Source organism: Geotrypetes seraphini, chromosome 4 (assembly GCF_902459505.1).
Source record: "Geotrypetes seraphini chromosome 4, aGeoSer1.1, whole genome shotgun sequence".
Taxonomy (NCBI): Eukaryota; Metazoa; Chordata; class Amphibia; order Gymnophiona; family Dermophiidae; genus Geotrypetes; species Geotrypetes seraphini.
Window position 1 is genome coordinate 276,491,956 of NC_047087.1, and position 26,573 is coordinate 276,518,528.

Consider the following 26,573-nt stretch of genomic DNA (forward strand, 5'->3'; position numbering starts at 1 on the left):
AATTTGCCAGATAAGTATTAAAGAACATATATTAATGTTTTCCTCTCAGTAACCAGCTCTCACTGTCCCATTGTCCCACGTTGAAATCTCTTCATTTGAAAAGTCCTTCCATTTTCCTCTCGTAAACTGTCATCTGAGTTAGTTATTTTTGTCATATCCAACTGCCCATCCATCAAAGTTTATTTTGAAGAATATAAGTCATTTTAACATAAGAACTATAATTCCAACTGCCATTGATATTCAAAATTAACTCATTGTTTTCCAAATTATGAATTAAGTCATTTTATTCAATTCTTTTTTGATAAATTCCTCTAGTTTAACAGGATCTTGATAGTGTTGCGTTTTATTCATATAAATAATTTTCATTACAGCTGGGTATATTAAACCATATCTCACTCCTAACTCCATTAGCTTCGGCCTTAATTGTAAAAACTGCTTTCTCACCATGGCCATATGTTTGGCAAAATCAGGATGAAATGTCAAGTTGAGAATTTTTCCATTGTATCCGCTTCTGATGTTTTGCTGTAGATAAAATTTCGAATACCTGTTGAAACCGCAGCACTTTTATAATTATTAGCCTTGGGCTAGACTGGGAAACTTTGAAAGGAAGTGAACCCTTTGAAAGGAAGTGAACCCTTTGAAAGGCGATGAACCCTTTCAATTTCAAACGGGTACTTAAACTTTAGTGAAAGCACCTCTGGGATTAACTTAGTTAGAAATTCAATCATATTTCCTCCTTCCAATCCCTCCGATAAACTGAAAATTTTAATATTATTTCTACGATTCCTATTTTCTTGATCCTCAATTGTCTGCATTAGCAGGTTTATTTTGCTTTGATCCATTTTACATTGTAATATTGTATCTTCAGCCCCTGATAAACAGTTTTCCATTTGATCCATTCGTGCATTGCAGCCAACCATTTGTTGTTTTAATTCTGCCAGTTCCACTTTCACTCCACTAATCTGGTTTGTTACTCCTTTTATTAGCTCTTTAATTGTGTTCAAATCTTCACATACTTGTTCAATCAGTTCATTTAGATTTCTAGGCAGTGGAATTTTAGAAGGTGCTGTAATATCCTGTTTCACTCTTTTTGCTGAACTTGAGGCTTCTGAACGATTTTGATTCCCTGAAGACATATTTATCAGGTAGAAGCAGTAATCCACAAGTTCTTCCAAATAAAAACTTTCAGTATAATAATTTTAATTCAAATAAGGAAGAAAATAAGCATAGATAGGGAGAGCAGTTATATTAGTTTTCATTTCTTCAACAAGTCAATCTCCACCCTAAGAACTTTGCTGCTCTGATTTAGCCTTCAATTATATCACTCCTCCATTGTTTTGTTTTTTCCTCTTTTTTCCTTCCCCCTCTTCTTTTTTATCTTTTTTTCATCTACTCATTAGGCAGGCTATATCATATATCATATATTTAATTCCTCACACTTACTATTTAAGTTTTCTGAGATTACCAATACTGGCTTCTTGCTTTTTTTTTCCTCTTTCTCCTCTCTTTCCCTTCTTTTCCTTCTGTCAATATCTTTCAGGAGAGATGCCAAACATTCCAACCATGTCAACGTTCAAATATAAATTATTACTGTGGCCAAAGTCATTAATAGAGTATTGGTTTGTCAACTGTTGGAGTTTAAATACACGACACCTTGCAGGACAAAAATAATATGTCATTCAATCTCCAATTATTTAAAAGCAGCTGTCCCAGAGATCGATTAACTTACACAGGCAAACTACCTTTCTTCCAGCTTGATCAAAAATGCCTGTAACTTTGTTATCTGCCTTGAGTAAATATATTTTACAGTATAAGAAAACTGATGGAAAGGTGCATATAAGGTTATATTTTATCTTCGGGATAAAGCACAGAAAAATTAAAGTCAGCAGGCAGTTCACTTTAAAATGTCATAAACACCATTTGGAGCCCACTCAGCAGCACTAATCAATCTCCAATTGCTCCAATAGCCAATCCGCAGCCTTTATTTTTTTTTTTTTTAGGACAACTCCCAACTCACACATCACTCTGCCCCCAAACCAACCGGACCGAGAAGCCGAAGAGGCAGTGAGCTGCCGAGCAGACAAATCTGAGCCTCTTGCAGCGAGTAATTTAAATTTTTTTTTCGTTTAACAGCCCGTTGTATACAATCTCACTGCCACTGTCAGGAACTCAATCCGGATTAGGAGAAAAATGTCAAATATCAAAACAACGGCAAAATAGAGGAGGAGCTTTAAAACTAAGACTCCTCTCCTGCAATTTCAAACTGCCACCACAACTTTTCAGTCTACCGGCGTATGTGAGCTTAGAGATCATTAATTTTTCTATGACAGCTCACCATCCAGCCTTTAGAAGCAGTATTATTATCTTACATCGAAGAGGTTCCAAAAAACTAATATATTATTGTTGACAGCTGTTTAGTTTATGTCATTCACGAGCATTAAAGTGAAGATAATTTGATCTCACTGTTTAACCCGGCACTCAAGCTGTAATTAGTAGATGTCCAAGAAAATACTATAATCGGCTGATATATATGGTATCAAAGGGAAAAATTTCTGCAAATAGAGTAGTCAAAATAGAAAAATTCTTCATTTAATTCAAAATATAGGCATCTGGGAGAGGAGCTCAGCAATTATCCTTCCATCTTGTCTCGTAGCCAAACCACACCCCCAGGGACTTTAAAAAAAACCAAAACAATTTCTAAGGTTATGGGATCCCTGCCGAGACACCCCCTGGGCCAAACACTTATGCACTCAATCCCTCCCCCGAAAAGTATTGATAGAACAGAATTTTTCGGTGTAAAACAGGGGTGGGCAGAAAGATATGTGAGGAGGGAGAGCGAAGTTGTACAAACTTCTGGGATGGAGTCTGTGTGGCAATCTCAAAAAACCAAAAGCCAGTGTTTCTCTAGAGATATCCAATATATATCCGGATGTTCCCTAAAATGTTCTCTCATGGCCTTAATCACAGCTGCCTGATAATATTTTAAGTGTGGGAGTCCAATTCCGCCCCCCTTAGATTTTACCAATTGTAAGGTTTTACACTTAATACAAGATCTCTTCCATCTCCAAATAGAATATCTAAGCATGGTATCCCACAATTTAAACTGCTTCTTAGGAATGGCTAGGGGCAAATGTGCAAACAGAAATAAAAAACTGGGCATAACTATCATTTTTATAGTAGCTGCTCTCCCCCACCAAGTCAACATAAGCTTAGAGTAGTTCGCCAGAGTCTCTTGAAGCTCCTTAGTAATCTTCCCATAATTCAACCTATACAATTCAGAGGTCTTTCCCGTTAAGTATAGTAAGGAACATTCTATCATGGGAATATTTATTTGAGGTTATGGAATATATGGGACAGGGGGGCCCATTTGATTGCTGGGTCTGAGCTTTATATCTGAATCCTAAAAGCTGCATTTTGGTTAATGGTATACAATCTACAGAATTTTTGTTATCAAGGGGTGCCTGATGTCCCCTCTGCTGTTTTCCATATCTATAGAGCCGTTGGCAATCAGTATACGGGCTTCAGAAAAGATATCTCCTATAGTAGTTTGGGGGGGCAGCAACACAAAATGTTACTTTATGCAGATGACACTCTTATTTTTATGGCTAAACCTCCTCACTCACTCCCTCATTTACTATCTGAGCTAGAGAGATTTGGATGACTTTCTGGATTTAAAACAAATATTGGTAAACGGAGGCCTTATTGTTTCATAGAGCAATGGAGGACTTTCCATCCTTTCCCTTTAAAGTGGCTCATAATGGTTACCGAAATATCGAAAACCATTTCAGAGCTCCCCTGGAAGAACGGTATAGAACAGTGGTCTCAAGCTCGCGGCCCGCCAGGTCCTATTTTGAGGCCCTCGGTATATTTATCATAATCACAAAAGTAAAATAAAACCGTTTTGATCATATATCTCTTTACCTATAAATTACAATATTATTATTAAGACTTAGCCAAAAGGAAAGATTTATAAACTATAAAGAGTTTTACCTCATGCAAAATTGTCATTTCTTTAATAAGAAGAAATTAACTATTCTTTCTGCGGCCCTCCAAGTACCTACAAATCCAAAATGTGGCCCTACAAAGGGTTTGAGTTTGAGACCATTGAATGAATGAATAAACAAAGACATATTTGGACTTTGTGCATAATATTAAGTGCTTGTTACAGCATAAGAGAATTGCTGCAATGGTTGTTCCATTTTTCTAGGGACCTTGATTAGGTGTGAACCTTTTAGTTAAGCTTGGAAGATCAAGGTTTAGGGGCTTTTTTTTGGTTTTGCAGGGTACAAGATAAGGCATCTCCCTTATTTTCCCCAACAGATAGCTTGAGTAGATTCAGTTAATACACGTGATGTCCTTTTTTTTTCCTACACTTTTATCAAATTCTAGCTCATAAGTAAGAGAAGTGGAATCTAATAGCCCTACTAAATCTTTTAGTTGATTTGAACTTTAAATTCCTAAATGTTTAGGATGGAACTGCAGTAGAAGAGTCATGTCACCTGATTGAGAATACCAGGTTTCACACCTTTGAAGTTTTCATTATTATGGAGTTCTCAGACATACACATATGCTGGAAAGGTGAAAAAGTGACTAGAACTGTTTGGTTTTCTACGAGAAAGGAGAAAGATACTGAGCTGCTTCCCTATATGAAGTATGAACAGAGGCATGCAGAGGAATACAAGAAGAGGAGGAATACAAGATGTATTATCGAGAAAGCAAAGCAAAAGGGAGGAAAATGAGATACATTCTGATGCAGCAAACCCACTGGAAGAAGGGAATTCATTATGGAATTACCATACTGTAAAGAGATCCCAAAAAAACCGTGAAGGAAAGTGGAATCAAGGACCGATTTAAATTCTGGGGAGGGGGAATTGATTATATAAAATGTTTGAAGGAATGATAGAATTTTATATAATATATGGATTAGAATTTTAACATTTGTGATTTATTATTATTATTATTTGTAAAGAATCTCTTTCTGTATAATTTATATGTATTTTTACTCTATTCCTTTAATAAAATATTTGAACATTTAGAATGAGGGGGGAAGGGGAAGAGATCAAGGGGGGTGTAGAAATGAATGGATTAGGTCATAAGGAAATTTATTTTGGAGGAATGATAGAAATATGTATGGAATATTATTATTGTGAATCTAATTGTAATGAATATCTCTTTGTATTATATTACTGTATATTTATTTGATTCCTTCAATAAAATGTTATAAACTAAATTTCAAAGGACTACAGACAGATATTGCACCATATATTTTCGCTCATGAAACGGGCTGTAAATGAAACTCAAGCACCTGCTGCATTTCTATTTATCCCCACTTCACCAAATGTAATCCATCTAGAATATTAAGGATATAGTGGACAATAAATAAAATGCTCAGTAAAGATTCACTAGAACACCTATCCCAGCTCCCTGCTGTTCTCTTTAAACAACCTGCAGTCAGAGTCGCATATTGTAGTGGTTAGGCCCTAAAGTAAATGGTCTCCCCTATGGAGAATCCACAGCAGGGACTGAGAGAGTTGTGGGAAATAGGGAAGGTACGTTGGCATCCCAAAGAAGGGGTTACATGTATCACTGAATGGCTAATAATAGGGATCATTTCCTTAAGTAGTATTTTGTCGTATTCAGAAGAAAAGTCACTGGCTGCTGCTTTCCCCAGTGCTAGTTTCTGGATTGCTGTGTAAGCTTTCTTCAGTTGCACTTTGATTAAGTTCTCTCAATACAAATCAAGGGATTTTGCATTTTTGCTTCCCTAATATAAAAGTCTGTTGCTTTCCTTTCTTCTGGACAAGGTTCACTGGTGCAGGTAGTCTTATGTTTTGAACTTTTCAGGTGTTTATATCAGACATCTTTGAATTCTCTTTTTACAGTTTATTAGTAGTAGCTTGCAAGGTACATATATCATGTTCTAAGTAGCTCCTTATGTCATTAAAATATTCTGCTAGAATTTGCTGCCGGAGAAAGTGGTGAAATCAGTTAGCTTAGCAGGGTTTAAAAAAAAAAAGATTTGGACAATTTGCTAAAAGAGAAGTCCATAGGCCATTATTATGATGGCTTGGAGAAATCCACTTCTTATTCCTATGATAAGCAACATAAAATCTGTTTTACTACTTGGGATCTAGCTAGGCACTTTGGGCCTGGGTTTGCCACAGGATACTGGGCTTGATGGACGTTTGATCTGTCCCAGTATGGCAATTCTTATGTTCTTATGTATCTTCTTCAATGTGGTTTTATACCATGTGGATGCCTGGCATGCCCTCCTGAGGAAGATAGTGGAGAGGAAAATAGTGACAGAGTTCAAAAATGCATGGGATGAACCAGGGCTGTGGAGTCAGAGTCAAGGAGTCGGAGACATTTTAGGTACCTGGAGTCGGAGTCGTGGGTACCAGAAACTGAGGAATCGGAGTCGAAGGATTTATCTACCGACTCCACAGCCCTGGGATGAACACAAATGATCACTAATAAGAAAAAGGCTTGGTCACAAATTGCAAATGTTTCCTGACGTTTGTAGAGCAACCCAGTTTAGAAGGAAACAGTTTCTTCAATATAAATATCAAGTTTTGACATTGGGTACTATTTTTTTACCTTAAATTTCCGGCCAAATGTATGATAACGTATTTAAATTTTTCTTATGCTTTTTTTTGAACCAGATCAGTTAGAGAGAGACCTGTTAAACTAAATTCCAAAGGACTACAGACAGATATTGCACCCTATATTTCTGCTCTTTTTTTGTTTTGTTGCCCCCTTAAACTTTGTAATTTTACTGATATGTTCATCGCTTAGAATTTTGAATAGGCGAGCAATCAAATTTACAATAAACTTGAAACTTGAGACAGGTGCTCAAAGTAAGAACTGAACTTTTTGTATTACAGGCAATGTTTCCTATATTGATTTGAATAGATTTCAATATTTGTTTCCTTTCTTTTCCTTGATGTTGACTCTATGTTTGCCTTAGAATATTGTTTGAATTACGTATTGATCATAATGATCATAATGAAATAAATCTCATTATGATCATTATGATCATAATGAAATAAATCTCCACCCGCTCCCACCGCGTCGGCAAGGCAGCGCCAAACTTCCCCTTAAAAGGGGAGGAGCTAAGGAGGCACACGCAGCTCGAGCTTGGAAAGCGAGAGCGGAGGAACAGCGAAGAGTAGGGGAGAGAGAAGGAGTCTAAAGGCAGGCTAAGAGGAGGAGGCAGAGAGGCAGAGCTCAGGAGGCAGAGAGGGAAGGAAGCTCGGGGCAGCAGCAAACTCCCCCTTAAAAGGAGAGGAGCCAACGGCGCGCCGCCATTCGGCGCGCGACGAAGGCAAGAGCTTGCCTTTGCAAAGGAGCTGTAGAAGGAGCCGGGAAACTCGGACACCAGCAGAGTAACTCCAACAAACTCACACCAAGCGGGAAGGTAGATACAAATCTTAGATTTTAGCTAGCTACACAATAGGGCACACTCCCTCACATACCGCACACCTAGAGGGGAAACGAGTACTCACTAGCTCCATCACTGACTCCAACACAATAACACAAGCAGACTCAGAACAAACAATAAGCCAGCAGACTCACAACAAGCAGGAAGTTAGCCACAAGACCCAGTCTTTAGCTAGTTACACAGCAGGGCGCACACTGCCTCGCATACCACACACCTAGAGGGGAATCAAGCACTCACAGACACTAACACAGTAACACTAGCAGACGCACATCAAACAGTACCACTAGCAGACTCACAACATAAAGGAAGGTAGAAACCAGGAAGCCAGAAAACATCCAGACGACAGAGACAGAAGGTCCACAACCGATTCGCCCAAAGAACGCAGAAGGGGGACAAGAGATGGATGCCCAAGGAAGCCAGAAGGTGAACTTTCCATTCTTCTGCACTGGCTGCAATATGTATGACTACCTCCCTTCGGGGACTAGGTCATACATTTGCAGTCGTTGCATGGAGCTGGATAGCTTGAAATGGCAGGTCCGGTTGCTAGAGGAGATAGTGCTGAATCTAAAAGAACGCCTCACCTTTGAAGAGGAAATCCGCGAACAGGAGAAGCTTCTAGTGCAGTTTAGTCCAAACGAAGAGGTCAAGGAACAAGAAAGATACATCGAGGAAGCACACTAGCAGTATGTGGAGAACTGTTCCCGAACAATTCAGGAAGAAGGCCTGGACGAGAGAAGAGAAGACAAACTCTGCAAACTCTGGAGAGAAGGAAGCAGAGACAAGGGGCGATCACACACCAGGAGCAAGAGGGAGACTGCATGGGGACACCCCCCCCCCATCCGAAGAGCAGAAAACAACTTCAGGAGTATCACAGGAGGGAGAAGATCGGACCCATACCATACCCATACTTCCGATAGCAAACGTCACGCCGATATTTAAAAAAGGATCAAGAGGAGTACCAGGCAACTATAGACCTGTGAGTCTCACGTTGGTCCCTGGGAAGATGGTTGAGGCGCTAATCAAGGATAGCATAATCCGGCACTTAGACCCACATGACCTGATGAGAGCCAGCCAACATGGATTCAGGAAAGGGAAGTCATGTTTGACGAACCTACTTCAATTTTTTGAGACAGTGAACAGACAAATTGATAATGGATATTATATACATGGATTTTCAGAAAACGTTCGACAAGGTTCCACATGTAAGACTCCTCAAGAAACTGCAAGGCCATGGAATAGAAGGAGACATACTAAGATGGATAGGCAAATGTTTGCAGAACAGAAGGCAGAGAGTAGGCATAAATGGGAAATTCTCAGACTGGGAGACTGTGACTAGCGGTGTGCCCCAGGGCTCGGTACTTGGGCCCATCTTATTTAATATCTTCATAAATGGATACATCCAGTGAGATCATCAAGTTTGCAGATTTCACAAAGCTATGCCAGGCAATCAAATCGCAGAAAGACAGTGAGGAACTCCAGAGCGACTTGAGCAGATTGGAGAATTGGGCAAATAAATGCAGATGAAGTTTAATGTGGAAAAATGCAAAGTGATGCACTTAGGCAGAAAAAATAAGGAACACAAGTATAGTATGTCAGGTGCAACTCTGGGAAAAACCGAACAGGAAAGGGACCTGGGCGTATTAATTGCTAGGACCCTGAAGCTGTTGGTGCAATGCGCAGCGGCTGCGAAGAACGCGAATAGAATGCTAAGCATGATAAAGAAAGGAATCACGAGTAGATCGGAGAAAGTAATACTGCCGCTTTATAGAGCGATGGTCAGACCACACTTGGAATACTGCGTCCAACATTGGTCTCCATACCTAAAGAAGGATATAAAAATATTCAAGAGGGTGCAGAGACGAGCAACGCAGCTAATAAAGGGCATGGAGAACTTGGAATATGAAGAACGATTTAAGAGACTGAGATTGTTCTCCCTTGAGAAGAGGAGACTGCGAGGGGATATGATCGAGACTTTCAAAATACTGAAAGGAATCGACAAAATAGAGCAGGATAAAAAATTATTTACAATGTCCAATGTGACACGGACAAGAGGACATGGACTGAAGATAAGGGGGGGACAAATTCAGGACAAATATCAGGAAGTTCTACTTCACGCAACAAGTGGTGGACACCTGGAAAGCTCTCCCAGAAGAGGTAATTGCGGAATCCACCGTTCTAGGATTTAAGGGTAAGTTAGATGTACATCTCCTTATGAGTGGCATAAGGTGACATAGGTAAGGGTAAACTACATGCACATCTCCTTATGAGAAGCTTAAAGTGATATGGGGACTAAAACTATGCCAGGGTACACCTGGCAGGGCCTCTGCTTGTGCAGATCACCGGACTAGATGGACCTAGGGTTTGTTCCGGAGATGGCTCTTCTTATGTTCTTATCTGTGTGTATCTATGTATGTTCGTAACAAGTCACAATCTTCGGCATATACAAATTTGAATTGCACTAAATATTAATCAAACCTTATATATTGTGCAATAGATATTGCACAATATATAAGGCTTGTATGTAGTGTATGTTCCAGCATAACTCTGAAACACATGCAGACATTTCAACCAAACTTGGTATACATATGACTTACTATCTGGGAAAAAAAAACTGTGGGGGTGGGAAGGGGGGCGACATGTAAAAATAATCAAAAATGACAGATATTAGTGTCTAATCCATAGTTTAACACAAATCAGAGAAAATATTTCTTTACTCATTGTGTAATTAAACTTGCCAGAGAATTTGACAAAAGCAGTTAGCATAGCAGGGTTTAAAAAAAGGTTTGGATAATTTCCTACAAAAATCTATAAGCCATTAAGAAGGACTTAGGAAAATTCACAGCTTACTTCTAGGATAAGCACCAATACTAAAGTGTGATTCATTGTAACCCAATCCTGTGGTGTTCACTAACCTCCCATGTTAAAAATTCATACAGGGTGTCTAGGCATTCTGAAGAAATTATTTCTTGCCTTTGTTTTATTTACAAAGTAGTGAGTAAATTGAGATTCCCCTCCAAATAGCCACATCCCATATTTTGGATGTGCATAGTGGACTAGGATAGTTATGAGATTATGGATTATAATCTGGGATAGAAAAAGCATTGTGAAGTAGGTAAAGGTGGTCTATGCGGGTCCTGATAAGCCAACTTAATTTAGGACAGCTTTTGAAAATCCCACCAACACCCAGAGGTATAATAGTGATAATGTTAAACAACACAGACATTGATAATCAAAAGAACAGTATTTAGGATTATTATAGAAGAATATGGTGTGGACACTTTCCATCCAAATGATTCCCTTTTTTTTTTTACCTACTTCATTTTCTAAGGATTTCTATTATGTATTTTTTACTTGGTTGTTCTGGGAGTGCTTCGAGAGTGCTTTCAACTCCTAACTCTTCTCATCCTATACGAGTATGTCATGTCTGTCTGTCCAAGTTAGATTGCAGGGACCGTCTATTAAATGGTATGACAGCGTGCTTAGTTACTACTGGCTGGTGAGAGGCACCAGGTGTATGGTGACAATGAGTTAAGAGAGTAGAGGTGTACGTGTGTGTGTGGGGGAGGGAAGATGTATAATTGTTTGCTCTGTACTATTCTATTTTAAGTTGTAATCTGTTTTTGGGAAGGCCAGGATAGCAGGATATCAAATGATTTGCATTTGAAGTGATTTTGATGGTTAAATGATGATATGGATTCCTTTGAAACGAGGCTGCAACAACCCATTCAAGTTTTTCAGGATTTTAACAACAAATATGCATGAGGTCCGTTTGCATATACTGCTTCCATTTTGTGAGACAGATCAAGAGTACTGACTGTGGAAATCTCCCCCCCCCAAAAAAAAATCTGACTAGATGCAGCCTTTAAATAACAAAGGCTCTGCACCCCCCCCCCCCCCAACTATCAAATATGCCTTTCAGCCATTAAAAACACATATACTATTTCATAATGAAATATTATATACTGCCTGCAAGCCATCAAAACAGTGTACATTCAATTACAGTAGCTATTTGTTTGTCCTGGAGGACTCACATTTTGAGTTTGTATCTAACACAAAGGACAGTTAAGTGGTTTGCCCAAGATCACAAACAGCTGCAGTGGGATATAACCCAGGCTCACTCTCCTGGTTCTCAGCCACTGCTCTAACCATTAGGCCACACCTCCACACTTTTCTCTCATCCATTCTGCCTTGGAAGGATATTATTTGGACTAATTTATCTTTGCTAGCATAATTTAGGGATGAAAGCTATTTTCTGTATATTATGACTACCACTGTATTTTATCACATTCCAGTTCTGTTCACAATCTTGCAGGTACACATTTATGTCCATTTTACGTTTCCCAGAGTGATCGACGATTTAGTTCTTGTTAAGGTGCTGAACCACCTTCTCCCCATCTACCCCCAATTAAAGGTGTCAGGTCAAAACCGCGGAAGACATAGGCGCGCGCCGACAACTGAGCGCAGCGTGGAGACGTACGCCAAAGAAAATAACTGTTTTTAGGGGCTCCGACGGGGGTATGTGCTTTACTTTATACAGATCGCGCCGCGTTGTGGGGGGTTTGGGGGGTTGTAATCCCCCACATTTTACAGAAAACGTCACTTTTTCCCTAAAAACAGGGAAAAAGTTAAATTTACAGTATAATGAGGGGGGTTACAACCCCCCAAACCACCCACAACGCCGCCGCGATCTGTATTAAATAAAGTGAGGGGGCTCCCCAAAAAAAAAAACCCTGTCAGAGCCCCTAAAAAACTGTCATTTTCTTCGGCGCGTGCCTCCGTCTTGTGCTCAGTTGTCGGCGCGCGCCTTTGTCTTCCGCAGTTTTGTCTATGAACCCAATTAAATTCCTGCATACATAGGGCTCATCTTAGACATTTACTTATTCACATTTATTATTCACTTCTACCTCCTGGTATGAAGCAGTTTACACAACTAGCAAATCATCACAACACTAGCAAGCTCCCTTCCCCTACATATCTGCCTTTGAAATATAACTCTAACCCCAGGCTACCAACCTAGTCATTATGATAGGCTCCCAGGGAAGAAGGGCCAGACATACTAAGCTGCTTTCTGATGTAGGTAGTGAGACAGACTTGTGAGGCAGGAGATACATACCGGCAAGGTTTGGGGGTGGGAGCTGTAGACTATCAAATAGGGTAAAAATAAATCCCTTATATGGCACACTGACCTCACCTAGTGCATTCCAGGATGCACCACACAAGGCTGAGCCTTTAAGCTCAGGGGGATCCTTAGGAAAGGTTCAGGGGGAGAACTAAACAAAAGGAACGTGTTTATTTTTAATTGTCAGGGGGAAGGAAATGGTTAGACACAAGTTTTAAATATGGGCGTCCATGAAATTGTGGTTGTGTCTACAAAGTGGTGTCCTTTGGACGCCTAAGTACCAATTATCACTTGTTAAGACCCTTAATTGGCTCATTAACCACTTAGACTGGATGCCTAAAGCACGCCTAACTTTAGGCATGACTTAGGCATCCTTTATAGAATTGGGGCCTAAATGCATATTTGCCTGTACAAGTTATAAATGTAATAAACTAAAATCTCCCTCCTCCCTCCAGCCCATGCTCCAATATCTCTCCATCCTCCCTCCCACTGTTCAGCCTCTCCCCATCCCTCCTTCTTCTCCACCTCTAGGTCTAGGTCTAGGTCCAGGTCCAACATCTCTCCCTCCTCTCTGCTCCCAGGTCCAACATCTCCCCTATCTCTTCCCGCTCAAACCCCTTTGAAATGCCAAAGCCACAAAAAGCGGTATACAAGTCCCCATTTCCTTTCCCAACCAGCAGCTCTCCAAGTGTACATTTTAATGCTTTTTACTCTGACTCAGCACAGGCAGTGATAACATTTTACATAATGCTGCCTATGCCAGCTCTGACATCTCCCCTCTGCTGCACCCCTGCAAAAATAAGAAGTTACATCAAAGGAGGCAGGGTGTGACAGAAGGACTATGCCAGAGTCCGTTCAGGCAGTGTAATGTAAAAATCTATTGCTGCCAGTGCTGGGGCAGAGTAACAGCATTAAAAGGTAGACCAAAGGAGCTACTGACTGGGGAGCTGGGGGCGTGGAGAGAGAGAAAAGGATGGAAGGGGAAGGTTTGCCATACTTGGGGGTGAAGAGAGATGCTAGGGGTGCAGGGAGAGACAGGCTTTCAGTGTCCTTCAGGCTGGTTCATTATTATTTTGAGAGGAAAGGCAAGATGTCCCTAGTCTTATATCCATCAGAGAGAAGAGACCCCATAGTGCATTGGATGAAGTCTTTGATCTGTCTGCCTCACTATACACCACCCCACTGTGCACCAATGTTTGTCAAATCAGACAACTCTGTAAAAGGAATCACAACAGGACCCACAAAACAAGTAATGGAAAGATTGATGTTATTTTCCACAGTGAGGCTGTGGACAAGGAGGTGGGAAAGGGAGAACTTTGAAGAAACCATACTACAATCGGACATTTCACCAACAGCAGCAGTATAGGAGAATGGACTTGGACAGAATTTAATTTATAATTTATCAAAGAAAATCTTGGACAAAGATGAGATTGAAGTTTTGAATAAAGGTATGTCTTTTGTACCGGTTCACGGAAGTTTCGCCCCCCACATTTCGCCCCCAGCAATTCGCCCCTCACATTTCGCCCCCCACATTTCGCCCCCAGGTATGTTTCGCCCCCACACATTTCGCCCCCCGGATGTTTTGCCCCCACACATTTCGCCCCCGCACATTTCGCCCCCGCACATTTCGCCCCTGATTATGTGTACTGCACATTTCGCATTGGGCTAGTTTAGCACTGGCCACTGCGGTATTAGCTCCAACGCTCATAGGGGAGCCAGAGAGAGAGAGTCGGGGAGGCAGAGAGCAGGTTGTGGCGGAGAGCCGGGGTGCCAGAGAGAGAGTTGGGGGAGGCATAAAGTAGGTCACGGCGGAGATTAGGAGAGCCGGGGAGGCAGAGAGCAGGTCACGGCAGAGAGCCGGGGAGCCAGAGAGAGAGAGTCGCACCCACCCCGACTCTCCCTTGTTGAGCCGCGGCCTGCCAGAGCCCGCCGAGACGCTCCCTTGGTTCCTGCGGGAGGGCCGCCGCACACGCCACGGGAGGGAGGGGTTGTGCGTCGCCGGAGGCCCAGTACCTTATCGCCGGGTGGGAAGGGGTGGTGTGGCTGCCGCCGTCTCATCTGCTCAGCGTGGCTGGCGTCTCATGTAAGCCGAGCACCTGCGGTTTCCTACTCTGGAGATGTAAGGGCTTGCGATAGAGGCAGGAGGAAGGAAGAGAGAATCCTTTGCCTCTTTGACTGTTCTAAGCAACCTGGTACAGTGGTGTAAAATCCACCCCACGCCGCCCTCACTTTGTGGGAGGTGGGGGCCGTGAACCCTGCACCACAGTGGCCGAGGTAGAGCCCTGCAAATGCGTCCTTCCCCTCCCTGGGCGGCCCGGCTGTGTGGGAGGGGGGATTGGGGTTTCCGACCCTGGCGGCCGCGTCGCTGTCTCCCAGCCGCCCTGCTCCGGCCCCGGGCAGGGCGCGATGCACTGGAGAGCCGGGGAGCCAGAGAGAGAGTTGGGGGAGGCAGAGAGCAGGTTGATTTCAGGGCTGCAGGGCTGGCAGGACAGTCGGAAAGGGTCTCCCCCCCAGGGCCTAACTAGGTACTGGATCCAGTGGGGGGGGGGGGGCCTTCATGGTAGGAGTACAGCCCTCTCACTTCTGCCTTCTAAAATGGCTGTTATCCTCTTGCAGCAGCTAATGGTATTAACAGGAAGTGCCGTGAGCAGCTGCGAAAGGTCATGGCAGCCATTTGGGAAGGCAGGAGCGAGAGGGCCATGCTCCTGCCACAAAGATCAATGCTGGACTGCTAGGTACTTTGATAGGTCTCAGGGGGAGGAGGGGGGGCATGGGACATGTGGCTCACAAGCTGTATGTTGCCGACCCTATCTTAGACGCAGAAAGGGGAGGTGGAAAGGGAGACAAAGTTAGAGTGAGAGAGAGAGAACGGAGGAACGCTCAGGGGCGAAATGTGCAGTACACATAATCAGGGGCGAAATGTGCGGGGGCGAAATGTGTGGGGGCAAAACATCCGGGGGGCGAAATGTGTGGGGGCGAAATGTGTGGGGGCGAAATGTGTCTGGGGGCGAAATGTGGGGGGCGAAATGTGAGGGGCGAATTGCTGGGGGCGAAATGTGGGGGGCGAACCTTCCGGATCCCTTTTGTACCTACCCTGGCATATAATACTTTTAATGTGAAAGTAGATCTGTACAAATTCACCTGAAGAATGAAAATTAATAATTTTTGCAACCAATAGTGCAAGCAGCATTGATAGGTCTATTGTGAAAAACAATAGAAGATGAAACTCACCTGGCCATATGAACCCACTAATTCATACATATGAGCAATAAGTTCTCAAGGACCTCTCCCAATTGAAATGTATGAAAAAAGAACATGTTCTACAACATCACTAAAACACAGAATGACGCAATCAAAAGACTAAGTCATCGCACGTCAATTGTTATCAAGTCAGCAGATAAAAGTGGCGGTAGCAGAGATAGATGCAGAGGACTATAGAAGGGAGATCTATAGACAACTGGAGTATGACATTTTATTATAAGCACAGTAGGGTTTTGTTGGGATAACACTTTCACAACAAGTTTGCTAGTTAAGAGTGGGAAATGGGACTGGGTGCCCTTCTTGGCATCCACTGCCCTACCAGGCTACTCTAGACATCTGTTTGTTGCTCTTACAGAACTGGCAATAACATCTCTGGCTGTCTTACAGGCATGTACTGCTTCCTTCACGTCTTTGAGGGTGAGATGAGGGTTAGTGACCACTGGGAGGGGCATATTTACAACCCCCATTGATCATCTGATCAGTTTTGGCACTCATTTTCAAAACAGGTCTAGCTCCAAACATCCAAACTGTGCCTTAGATGTTTTGTAAAATGTTTATCATCACTACAAAATGTCTAGGTCCCAAGTCCACCCTAGTCCCACCCAAATCACACCTCTAACAAGCCCCCCTGGAATTTATGCGAACAATAGATGAGCTTTGCGTAGGAACCATATAGTGCCCTTTCAAAAAATTTGGTCTAAATATATCTCCTGGCAGGAAGTGGCAGCTACACAGGATACCTGAGAGTACCACCTTAGTGGTCCCCCTATCTTCTCATGTCTGCTTAGGGTACAATCTAGTATTTTTCATCTCCCCATGCCAGTCTAAGTTTTTTATGGTAGTTCAAGGATGGGAGAGGGGGTTATATGTCTCTATGCCATATGCTGAAGAGTGACAGAATATGATAAGCACTTGTTGGGTGCCCCATGACCTTGTTTATTCTGTGTACTGTTGTGTCTATGTATTGCTGTTTGAACTTATTCACACTGTATTTTGGTTTCTTACAAAAAAAAATTATTTAAAAGATTTGGGAGCCATTGACAAAATTTTGCAAAGAGTGATTGCTGATTATGCCCTTTGGTCATACACGTCTTGCAGAGGATCGCCGGTAGGCAAAATGGTTTTATTTTCAATATAGTGATTGAAATGTGTCAGTTTTAAGAATTTATATCTGCTGTGTAAATTGTGTGTATATGAAAAATGAATGGAAAAAAACTTGCATTACAATTAGTAAAGGGGATGGGATCTGGGGCAGAGCTTGGATGGGCCTAGGTCGGTCTGTGGTTGGGGTACTCAGTTGATATTTGTTAGCTTGAAGTAGTTGAGAAACACTGCTGTAGGCAATCAGCCAGTGCCTCTCCTTCTCTCCGGCCCTCTTCCCTCCTGGCACCCCCTACTGGCGTCTCAGGGATTTGGGAGCCATTGACAAAATTTTGCAAAGAGTGATTGCTGATTATGCCCTTTGGTCATACACGTCCAGGGTGGGTGGGTGGGTAGGTTGGAATGTATTTTTCAATTCTCAATTTGAGTGTAGTTCTTAGATATAATTAGGGGGGGGGCGAAAATCTTTTTGTCATAGATTATACTTGTAATTGTATTCAAGTACTTTTATAGAATTATATGATTGTATTTTATTTTGCACTTACTTATGGCTTTAAAATGAATAAAGAAATTTTAAAAAAAAGAAAACAAACTAGGTTCCAAAAAAATGGCGATTTGAACGTTTTGGGGATTTAACCATCCAAGTACCACTTATGCCATTTTTTAGATGTTTATCTGTTTTGAAAATGAGCCCCATAATACTTGATAATTGTAATCATACACTGTTACTTTACAATGGGAGGCAATTACAGAAAACAGCATCACTAATAGTAAAACCCTAAGCGCGCATACGCTCTCCTACCTGCATGATCCGTAGCTCCGTGGCCGGCAGAGAAATTGTAAAGCGTGTGGCGCATGTACGCATGACGATTTGCTAAGAGTGGCGGTTTAACCTAATCCAGCAGTGGTTACTGTGTGCTGGTTGACCTTTCCAACACAAAGTGTAATAACAAAAAAAAAAAAAGGTAGGTGGGAGAAGGGGCACAATAATTGAAAGACTGACAGAAAAAGAGACACACACACTGAAAGAGAGATAGGTGAAAGAGAGATAGGTGAAAGACAAACACAGAAGGCCAGGGGGCCAGAGAGAGAAACAGCAAAAAAAAGACACAGTCAGCGGCCAAGGAGAGAGTCAGCAAAAAACAGAAAGACAGACATAAAGCGGCCAAGGAGAGACACAGAAAGACACACACATTTATTCTAGCAGCCGTTAATGTAACGGGCTTAAAGACTAGTTTACATATATTGCACACAGCTACCACAAAGACTGTGTTTATACAAGCAGGGCAACAAAACGAAGTTGTTTATTTTAAGTGATCAAACCATCCTGAAATTAGGGCCAGTAGTTATTTGGCACATTACACAGAGTTCGTAGTTATCCTACTACTTGGGAAATTCCAGCAACACAGAATTTGGCACTAGAATCTTGAGGCAGTATCAAGAGCCTGAATAGAATGGAAGGCAGGAGGTTGTAACACAGGTACCTGTGTGTGCTTGCTGAAAGAGTGAATGGAACCATGGGTGAAAAGAGGTAGACCGCGAGAGGTAGACTATGGAAAGTAGTAGGAGACTTCAGAATGAGAACACTTGCTGGGATGCAGAGAGATAAACAAATAAAAAGATCAAGTTTGTGAGGAACAGAGGAAAACCTGGTAAAAGAAGTAAAAATCTAAGCGTAAGAGAAATGGGAGCTTGAGATCCTTGTGGGGGAGTAGCTGGGGGAGACAGCAAGTGAACTGAGGGATTGACCCTACAGGGAAAGAGAGACCAAGCTTGAGGGAAGGGGGTTCAAGCCAAAAGGGGGAAGACAGCTGAGGAAAAGGGGGGAGCGATATCAAGCCTAGGAGAGGGGGGAACAGATTTTAAAATAGGGAAATTCTGCATAACAAAATTGCTCTCTTGTGAAATAACTTTTTTTTTCCTACGCATTTATATTTGAGATTTATTACTCACCTTTTCCAAATGCTCTGCTTGAGGCAAGTACACAAGTTATTCACCTGTCCAAGAGAACTTACAATCTAAGTTGAGCTGAGGCAATGGAGAGTGAAATAACCGCCCAAGGTCACAAGGAACATTAATGGGAGAAGCAAGCTTGGTATACTGCTGTTGCCACTTTTTAAGACTTTTTATTCTCCTAACTAGGCTACTCTGCTACTCATTTTTCACTTTATTACGGTACTCTAAAGCAGTGGTTCCCAACCCTGTCCTGGTGGACCACCAGGCCAATCGGGTTTTCAGGATAGCCTTACTGAATATGCATGAAGCAGATTTGCACACCTGTCACTTCCATTATATGCAAATCTCTCTCATGCATATTTATTAGGGCAAGCTTGAAAACCCAATTGGCCTAGTGGTCCTCCAGGACAGGGTTGGGAACTACTGCTTTAGAGTACCGTAATAAAGTGAAAGATGAGTAGCAGAGTAGCCTAGTTAGGAGAATAAAAAGTCTTAAAAAGTGGCAACAGCAGCATATCAAGCTTGCTTCTCCCATTAATGGTTCCCAACCCTGTCCTGAAGGACCACCAGGCCAATCAGGTTTTCAGGATAGCGTTACTGAATATGCATGTGAGAGATTTGCATATAATGGAAGTGACAGGCATGCAAATCTGTTCCATGCATATTCATTAGGGCTATCCTGAAAACATAATTGGCCTGGTGGTCTTCCAGGACAGGGTTGGGAACCACTAATCTAAAGGATAGAGTTAACTGTGCTATTTAAGCAAATAAAGGCTGTCAAATCTAGAACATTAAAATAATATGCCTACAACTTATGGGTTTTTTTTGTACATAATTGTGATGGAGATTACCCGGTTGCACTTAGTGCAGTTCTTAAACCTAGTCAGAGGCTGGGACATAGGAAAAAAATCCAGCCGTGGCCCCACGAGGCCAGGCGGCCAAATAAAAACCGACCACCTGGTCGGAAAGAAAAAATAGGAACTTGACAAAACAAGATGCGCAGCACAGCATTTAACCCAAAAGCAAGCCACGGTGCAAAGAGGCACTACGAATTTGTGAAGAGCAAGGGAGCAGGGCTTCTGGCTCCCCGGAAAACTTAGAATTGAGGCCACGCTGAGGAGGCGCATGCCCTGAGTCGGGCGGGAGGGGCACTCGTGTGTGCGCGGTACACTCGCAAGCTCAAAGATCTTCAAGCAAGTCTGCTTGCGAGAACGTCCACTAGGGGAGCTCCGTTGATGACATCACCCACGTGTAGAAAATATGATGCCTGCTTGTCCTGGGATAATGTATAAAACTAATAAAAAATATTGAATTTTAAAAAAGGGCCAGCTGTTCCTACCAGTATTCCCTCTGAGGCAGCGATGGCGAACCTATGGCACGCTTACCAACTGTGGCACGCGAAGGCCTTGCAGCTGGCACGCGCAGGGCCGCCATCAGTACTACCAGGGGGTGCACAGGAGAGACAGCTGAACGGGGACGATGGGGGACCCGCGGGGTTACATATAACTCGAGCCGCGAGACTCGTCTTCTACTCCGACTGCCTTGCCGCTCACACAGCCGATCGGAAATCTTCCCCGACGTCAGCGCTGACGTCGGGGAAGACTTCTGGTCGGCTATGTGTGCGCGGCGGGACAGGCAGGAAATAGAAGACAAGCCTACGCGGCTCGAGCTACATTTTGCTGAGAAAGTTGCTAAGATGGGCTGGGAGACAAACAGGGAACACAAAAGGGGGAGGGAGTGCGTTTTGGACACAAGGCATGAACTTGGGAGAAAGGAAGGGAGGGAAAGAGATGTTGAGGTGGGGGAGGGAATGGGTTTTTGGACACAGAAGGCATGAACTTGGGAGAGAGGAAGGGAGGGAAAGAGATGCTGAGGTGGGGGATGGAATGGGTTTTTGGACACAGAAAGCATGAACTTGGGAGAGAGGAAAGGAGGGAAAGAGATGCTGAGGTGGGGGAGGGAATGGGTTTTTGCACACAGAAGGCATGGACTTGGGAGAGAGGAAGGGAGGAAAAGAGATGCTGAGGTGGGGGAGGGAATGGGTTTTTGGACACAAGGCATGAACTTGGGAGAGAGGGAGGGAAAAAGATGCTGAGGTGGGGGAGGGAATGGGTTTTTGGACACAAGGCATGGACTTGGGAGAGAGGAAGGGAGGGAAAGAGATGCTGAGGTGTGGGAGGGAATGTGTTTTTGGACACAGAAGGCATGGACTTGGAAGAGAGGAAGGGAGGGAAATAGATGCTGAGGTGGGGGAGGGAATGTGTTTTTGGACACAGAAGGCATGGACTTGGGAGAGAGGAAGGGAGGGAAATAGATGCTGAGGTGGGGGAGGGAATGTGTTTTTGGACACAGAAGGCAAGGACTTGGGAGAGAGGAAGGGAGGGAAAGAGATGGTTGTGTACACGGGGAATAGAAGAAAGGAGAATTTTTGGTCATAGGGAGGGAGTGAGGTACAGACAGTGGCATACCAAGGTGGGAGTGGGGGCGGTCTGCCCCGGTTTTACGCCCCAAGGGGGTGCACAGCTGGCCACCCTCCAGTGTTCTCCCTAGGCTGGCAAACTGCGTCTCTTTAGCCACTTGAGTGCCACCACCGCCATTGGGAACAGGCCAGTGCCAAGTTCTCCCTGCTTTTCCCTGTGGGGCCGACCAACTCTCGCCACCCGCGTCAATTCTGATGTCGGAGAGGACGTTCTGGGCCAGTCAATCGCTGCCTGGCTGGCCCAGAACGTCCTCTCCGATGTTAGAATTGACGTCGAGTGGCGAGAGTTGGTCGGCCCCGTGGGGAAGAGAAGCAGGGCGAACTCGGCGCCGGCCTGTTCCCGATAGCGGCAGTGGCAGCCTATTCCCCAGTGGCGGTGGCAGCATTTTCCCAATGGTGGTGGCATAGGGGAGGGCAAGGAGAAAGAAAGAAAGGGGGGGACAGGGAGCCAAAAAAAAAAAAAAAGAAAGAGGGCTGGGTGAAACAAAGAAAAATGGGGCACTGAGAGAGAGAGAAAGACAGACATACAGAATGAAAGGGGGTATGGAGAGAGAGAAAAAGAAAGAAGGGGGCAGGGTGAAACAAAGAAAAAGTTTGGGGAGGGAATGAGGTCTGGAGGAGAGAAAGCATACAGGTGGCTGAAAAAAGGGAAGAAATATTGGATGCACAGTCAGAAGAATAAAGTGCAACCAGAGACTGATGAAATTACCAAAGGTAGGAAAATGATTTTATTTTCAATTTAGTGATCAAAATGTGTCTGTTTTGAGAATTTATATATGCTGTCTATATTTTGCACTATGGCCCCCTTTTATTAAACCGCACTAGCGTTTTTTAGCGCAGGGAGCCTATGAGCTTCAAGAGCAGCGTGGGGCATTCATAAGAACATAAGAACATAAGCAGTGCCTCTGCCGGGTCAGACCACAGGTCCATCCTGCCCAGCAGTCCGCTCCCGCGGTGGCCAAAAACAGGTCAAGGCCTGTCTGAATCATCAGAAGGGCTCCCCTGTCACCTTGGTTTCCCATTTAAGTTCTGCCCTCCTATCGAAGTCCTAGCCCTCCGGTCTTGCACATGCACGACCAGGTTGGTTTACTCAGTACCCCACGATCCCTCTATCCCTCAGGAATCCATCCAATCCCTGCTTGAATCCCTGTACCGTACTCTGCCTGATCACTTCCTCCGGAAGCGCATTCCAAGTGTCCACTACCCTTTGGGTGAAAAAGAACTTCCTTGCATTTGTTTTGAACCTGTCTCCCTTCAGTTTCTCAGAATGCCCCCTCGTATTTGCTGTCCCCTTCAGTCTGAAGAATCTGTCCCTATCCACCCTCTCTATGCCCCTCATGATCTTGAAGGTCTCTATCATATCTCCCCTGAGTCTCCTTTTCTCCAGAGAGAAGAGCCCCAGCCTATCCAGCCTCTCGGCGTACGAGCAGTGTTCCAGCCCTTTTACCATTTTTGTTGCTCTCCTTTGGACTCTCTCAAGTACCGCCATGTCCTTCTTGAGGTGCGGTGACCAATACTGGACGCAGTATTCCAGATGCGGACGTACCATCGCTCGATACAATGGCATGATGACTTCCCGTGTTCTGGTTGTTATGCCCTTCTTTATGATGCCCAGCATCCTGTTGGTTTTTTTCGAGGCTGCTGCGCACTGTGCAGATGGCTTCAGTGATGCATCCACCAGCACACCCAAGTCTCTCTCGAGTCTGCTGTCTCCCAACAATACCCCCCCCAATTTGTAGTTGAACAACGGGTTCTTTTTCCCTATATGCATGACCTTGCATTTGTCTACGTTGAAGCGCATTTGCCATTTGTTTGCCCAGTCTTCCAGCTTGTCCAGGTCCCTTTGTAGGTCCTCACACTCCTCCCTGGTCCTAACTCTGCCGCACATTTTGGTATCGTCTGCGAATTTTATAACCTCACACTTTGCCTCCTTTTCCAGGTCATTGATGAATATGTTAAAGAGTAAAGGCCCCAGCACCGATCCTTGTGGCACACCGCTCGTGACTCCCCGCCAGTCAGAATATTGGCCCTTTACTCCAACCCTCTGCAGTCTACCCGACAGCCAGTGCTTGATCCATCTGTGCACATCCCCTCCCACCCCGTGGCTCCACAGCTTCTTAAGTAGCCTTTCATGTGGCACCTTGTCAAAAGCCTTTTGAAAGTCGAGGTAAATGATGTCTATGGGCTCCCCATTGTCCATCCGGCTGCTTATTCCCTCAAAGAAGTACAGAAGGTTCGTTAGGCACGACCTTCCCTTACAGAATCCGTGCTGGCTTGTTCTCAGTAGGCCATTCCTCTCGATGTGCTCACAAATGCCGTCCTTGATCATAGCTTCCACCATCTTCCTTATTATTGAAGTCAGGCTCACCGGCCTGTAGTTCCCGGGGTCACCCCTCGATCCCTTCTTGAAGATCGGTGTGACATTTGCCAATTTCCAGTCCTCTGGCACCTCACCAGTTTTCAAGGATAGGTTGCAAACATGTTGGATTGTGCCCGCTATTTCCTGTCTTAGTTCTTTCAGCACCCTTGGGTGGATCCCGTCCGGGCCCGGTGATTTGCCGCATTTTAACCTGTCTATCTGTTTGAGGACATCCTCCCTACTTACCTCTATGTGCTCTAATTTTTCAGCCTGTTCCCCACTCATGAGCTCCTCTGAGTCCGGTATATTAGATGTGTCTTCGCTCGTGAAAACCGACGAGAAGAACGTGTTCAACCTCTCAGCTACCTCTTTATCCTCCTTAATCACTCCCTTCCTGTCCCCATCGTCCAACGGCCCTACCTCCTCTCTCGCTGGTCGCTTCCCTTTAACGTAACTGAAGAATGCCTTGAAGTTTTTCGCCTCCTTGGCCAGCCCCTCTTCGTATTTCTCTTTTGCTTTTCTAACCTCCCGGTGGCATTCCTTTTGGCATTTCCTGTGCGCCTGGCGATTTTCCTCTGTTGGGTCCTCTTTCCATCTCCGGAAAGATACTTTTTTGTCCTTTATCGCCCTCTTTACTTCTATTGACATCCAAACCGGGTCCTTTGATCGCTTGTTCTTGCAGCCTTTCCTGAAATTGGGGACGTACATTCTCTGTGCTTCCTGCAGTGTGTCCCTAAATAGGGTCCAGGCGCTTCCCACAGTCTCCATCCTAAAGATGTTTCTGAGCTTCCTCCCCACCATTTCCCTCATAGCAGCGTAGTTCCCTTTCTTGAAGTTCAACGCAGTTGTTGCAGGTCCCTGCGCTAAAAACCGCTATCGCGGTTTAGTAAAAAGGGAGGGGGAATATTTGTCTATTTTTGTATAGTTGTTACTGAGGTGACATTGCATAAAGTCATCTGCCTTGACCTCTTTGAAAACCCGCGGAATATAAATGATAATTAACATTTTCTCTGCGTACAGCGTGCTTTGTGTTTTTAAAATTTTATTGTTGGTAAATCATTTTGACTTGGCCACAAAGGTAAGGGGGAGGGAGGGGAGCTGCTGAAAGAGTCTACCTTGACGTGGTTGCAGGCTTACAAATCTTTTGGTCAAAGAGTGCGGCGACAGAGAAAAGTATGTGTGTATTCGGCCCATGAATGAAATCATTAAAACATTATAAATTGCCAATAAATTGAAATGAAAACCAAAGGATTGTGAATCAAATTGATTCTCTGACAATACAAAGATTCCAAACTTTAAAAATGATGTTACATAGTTCAGGCAACTTTATAAAGAGTTTTTAGATACTAAAATCTTGTTATTAAGGTTTAATTGACGTGCTGGCACTTTGAGGAAATTCTTTGGTTTTGTGCGGCAGTTTGGGCACTCGGGCTCAAAAAGGTTAGCCATCACTGCTCTAAGGTATAGCATTCACAACCACACACTGTTCTTAATGTGGCCATGCATTGTTACTGAATCTGCTGCCGGAGATGTGTAGGAGGCTATGCCACTGGAAATACTGCTCAGTGAAATCAAATGAAGCTGTGACCATGTTCTTAAATACAAGTCATACTTAAGCTGGTCATCTGTAACTCGGGGACTGTCTGTACCACAAGAATGACATCTTGGTGGGTCTCCAGCAGTACCCAAGAAAGCTGTGGGCTGGTAGACACCTTTCACTGAGCTCAGTCTTGCTAAAGGTTGGCTGGCAGGGCCCCCACTTCTGCCCTGTTTGAAGGAGCAGCTAGTGTCTCAACATGAAATTGCTTTGGGGCTGCTTCGGCCAATATGCAACAAGATCACAAGAAAGTCAAACAATTCCGGCTTCTCTGGATGTGCAGAGGAATATCTAGTAGCTACCACAAGAGGCATGACTACATTTGATTTTTTGACTGCAATCTAAGCTTATGGTAAAATCCTATTACCATCTCCCATAGCTTTGCCTTTAGAGAAGGGGGCAGGCTTCAGATTTGTTTTCCTTTGTTCCCTGTAAATCACTGTAAGGGATACGAGCACGATGATCAGTAGTAACTTATACAGTAACTATGCTTGTAGAATCTATTACGGTACTCAATTTTTTCTCCCGAAGCAGTCGCCAAGTTGCAAAGCCATAAGCAGAGTCTTTGGGCCCTGGAGATCCCTGTGAGTAATGCGGGCATGCCATGTTCTTTCCTAGAGGTCTCGGGAGGTTCTTTCGTGAAAAGTAACTAAGCCCTGCACTGCAAAATAGAAGCACTTTTGAATAGGATAAAAGTGTTTTTTAAACCTCTGCTTATTAAACTTTTCTTGATTTAGTTTGTTGTCCCTGCAAGAGTTATATTAAAATTACATGGAGATCCTAAAACTGTCTAAAGTTTTAAAGAGCCTTTTATTGATTAGCACACATTATCCGCCACGGGCCCTGCTGCAGATAATGTGTGCTAATTGTTAGTAAAAGACTCCCTCAGCTGTTTCGGTTGCCAGGACCTATTTACAGACGGATAGGCAGGTGTAAAAAAGTGAAAGGAGGAGGATGAAATGTTGAAAATACAGTGGTACTTTGGTTTACGAGCATAATTCGTTCCAGAAGCATGCTCGTAAACCAAAATAATTGTATATGAAAGCGAGTTTCCCTATAGGAACTAAGGGAAACTCGCTTGATTCATTCCCACCCACCCCCATCCCCATCCCCCGAGGCCAGCGGCGTTGCTCTACACCCCCCCCCCGAAGAACCAGCATTGCTCCCCCCGCTCATGGAGGCCCCCACCACATGATCCACTATCCACCCCACTCATTTCGCTCCCCCCCCCCCCGTTCGTAGCACCCTCCCCCCGCGATC

General features: G+C 43.8%; 1 protein-coding gene across 1 annotated transcript in view; it reads right to left on the minus strand.

The window, feature by feature from the left end:
- DOCK1 (dedicator of cytokinesis 1) overlaps positions 1 to 26,573 on the minus strand; it is a 926,077-nt gene that overhangs the window by 842,225 nt on the left and 57,279 nt on the right. The gene's annotated exons all lie outside the window — the stretch shown is intronic.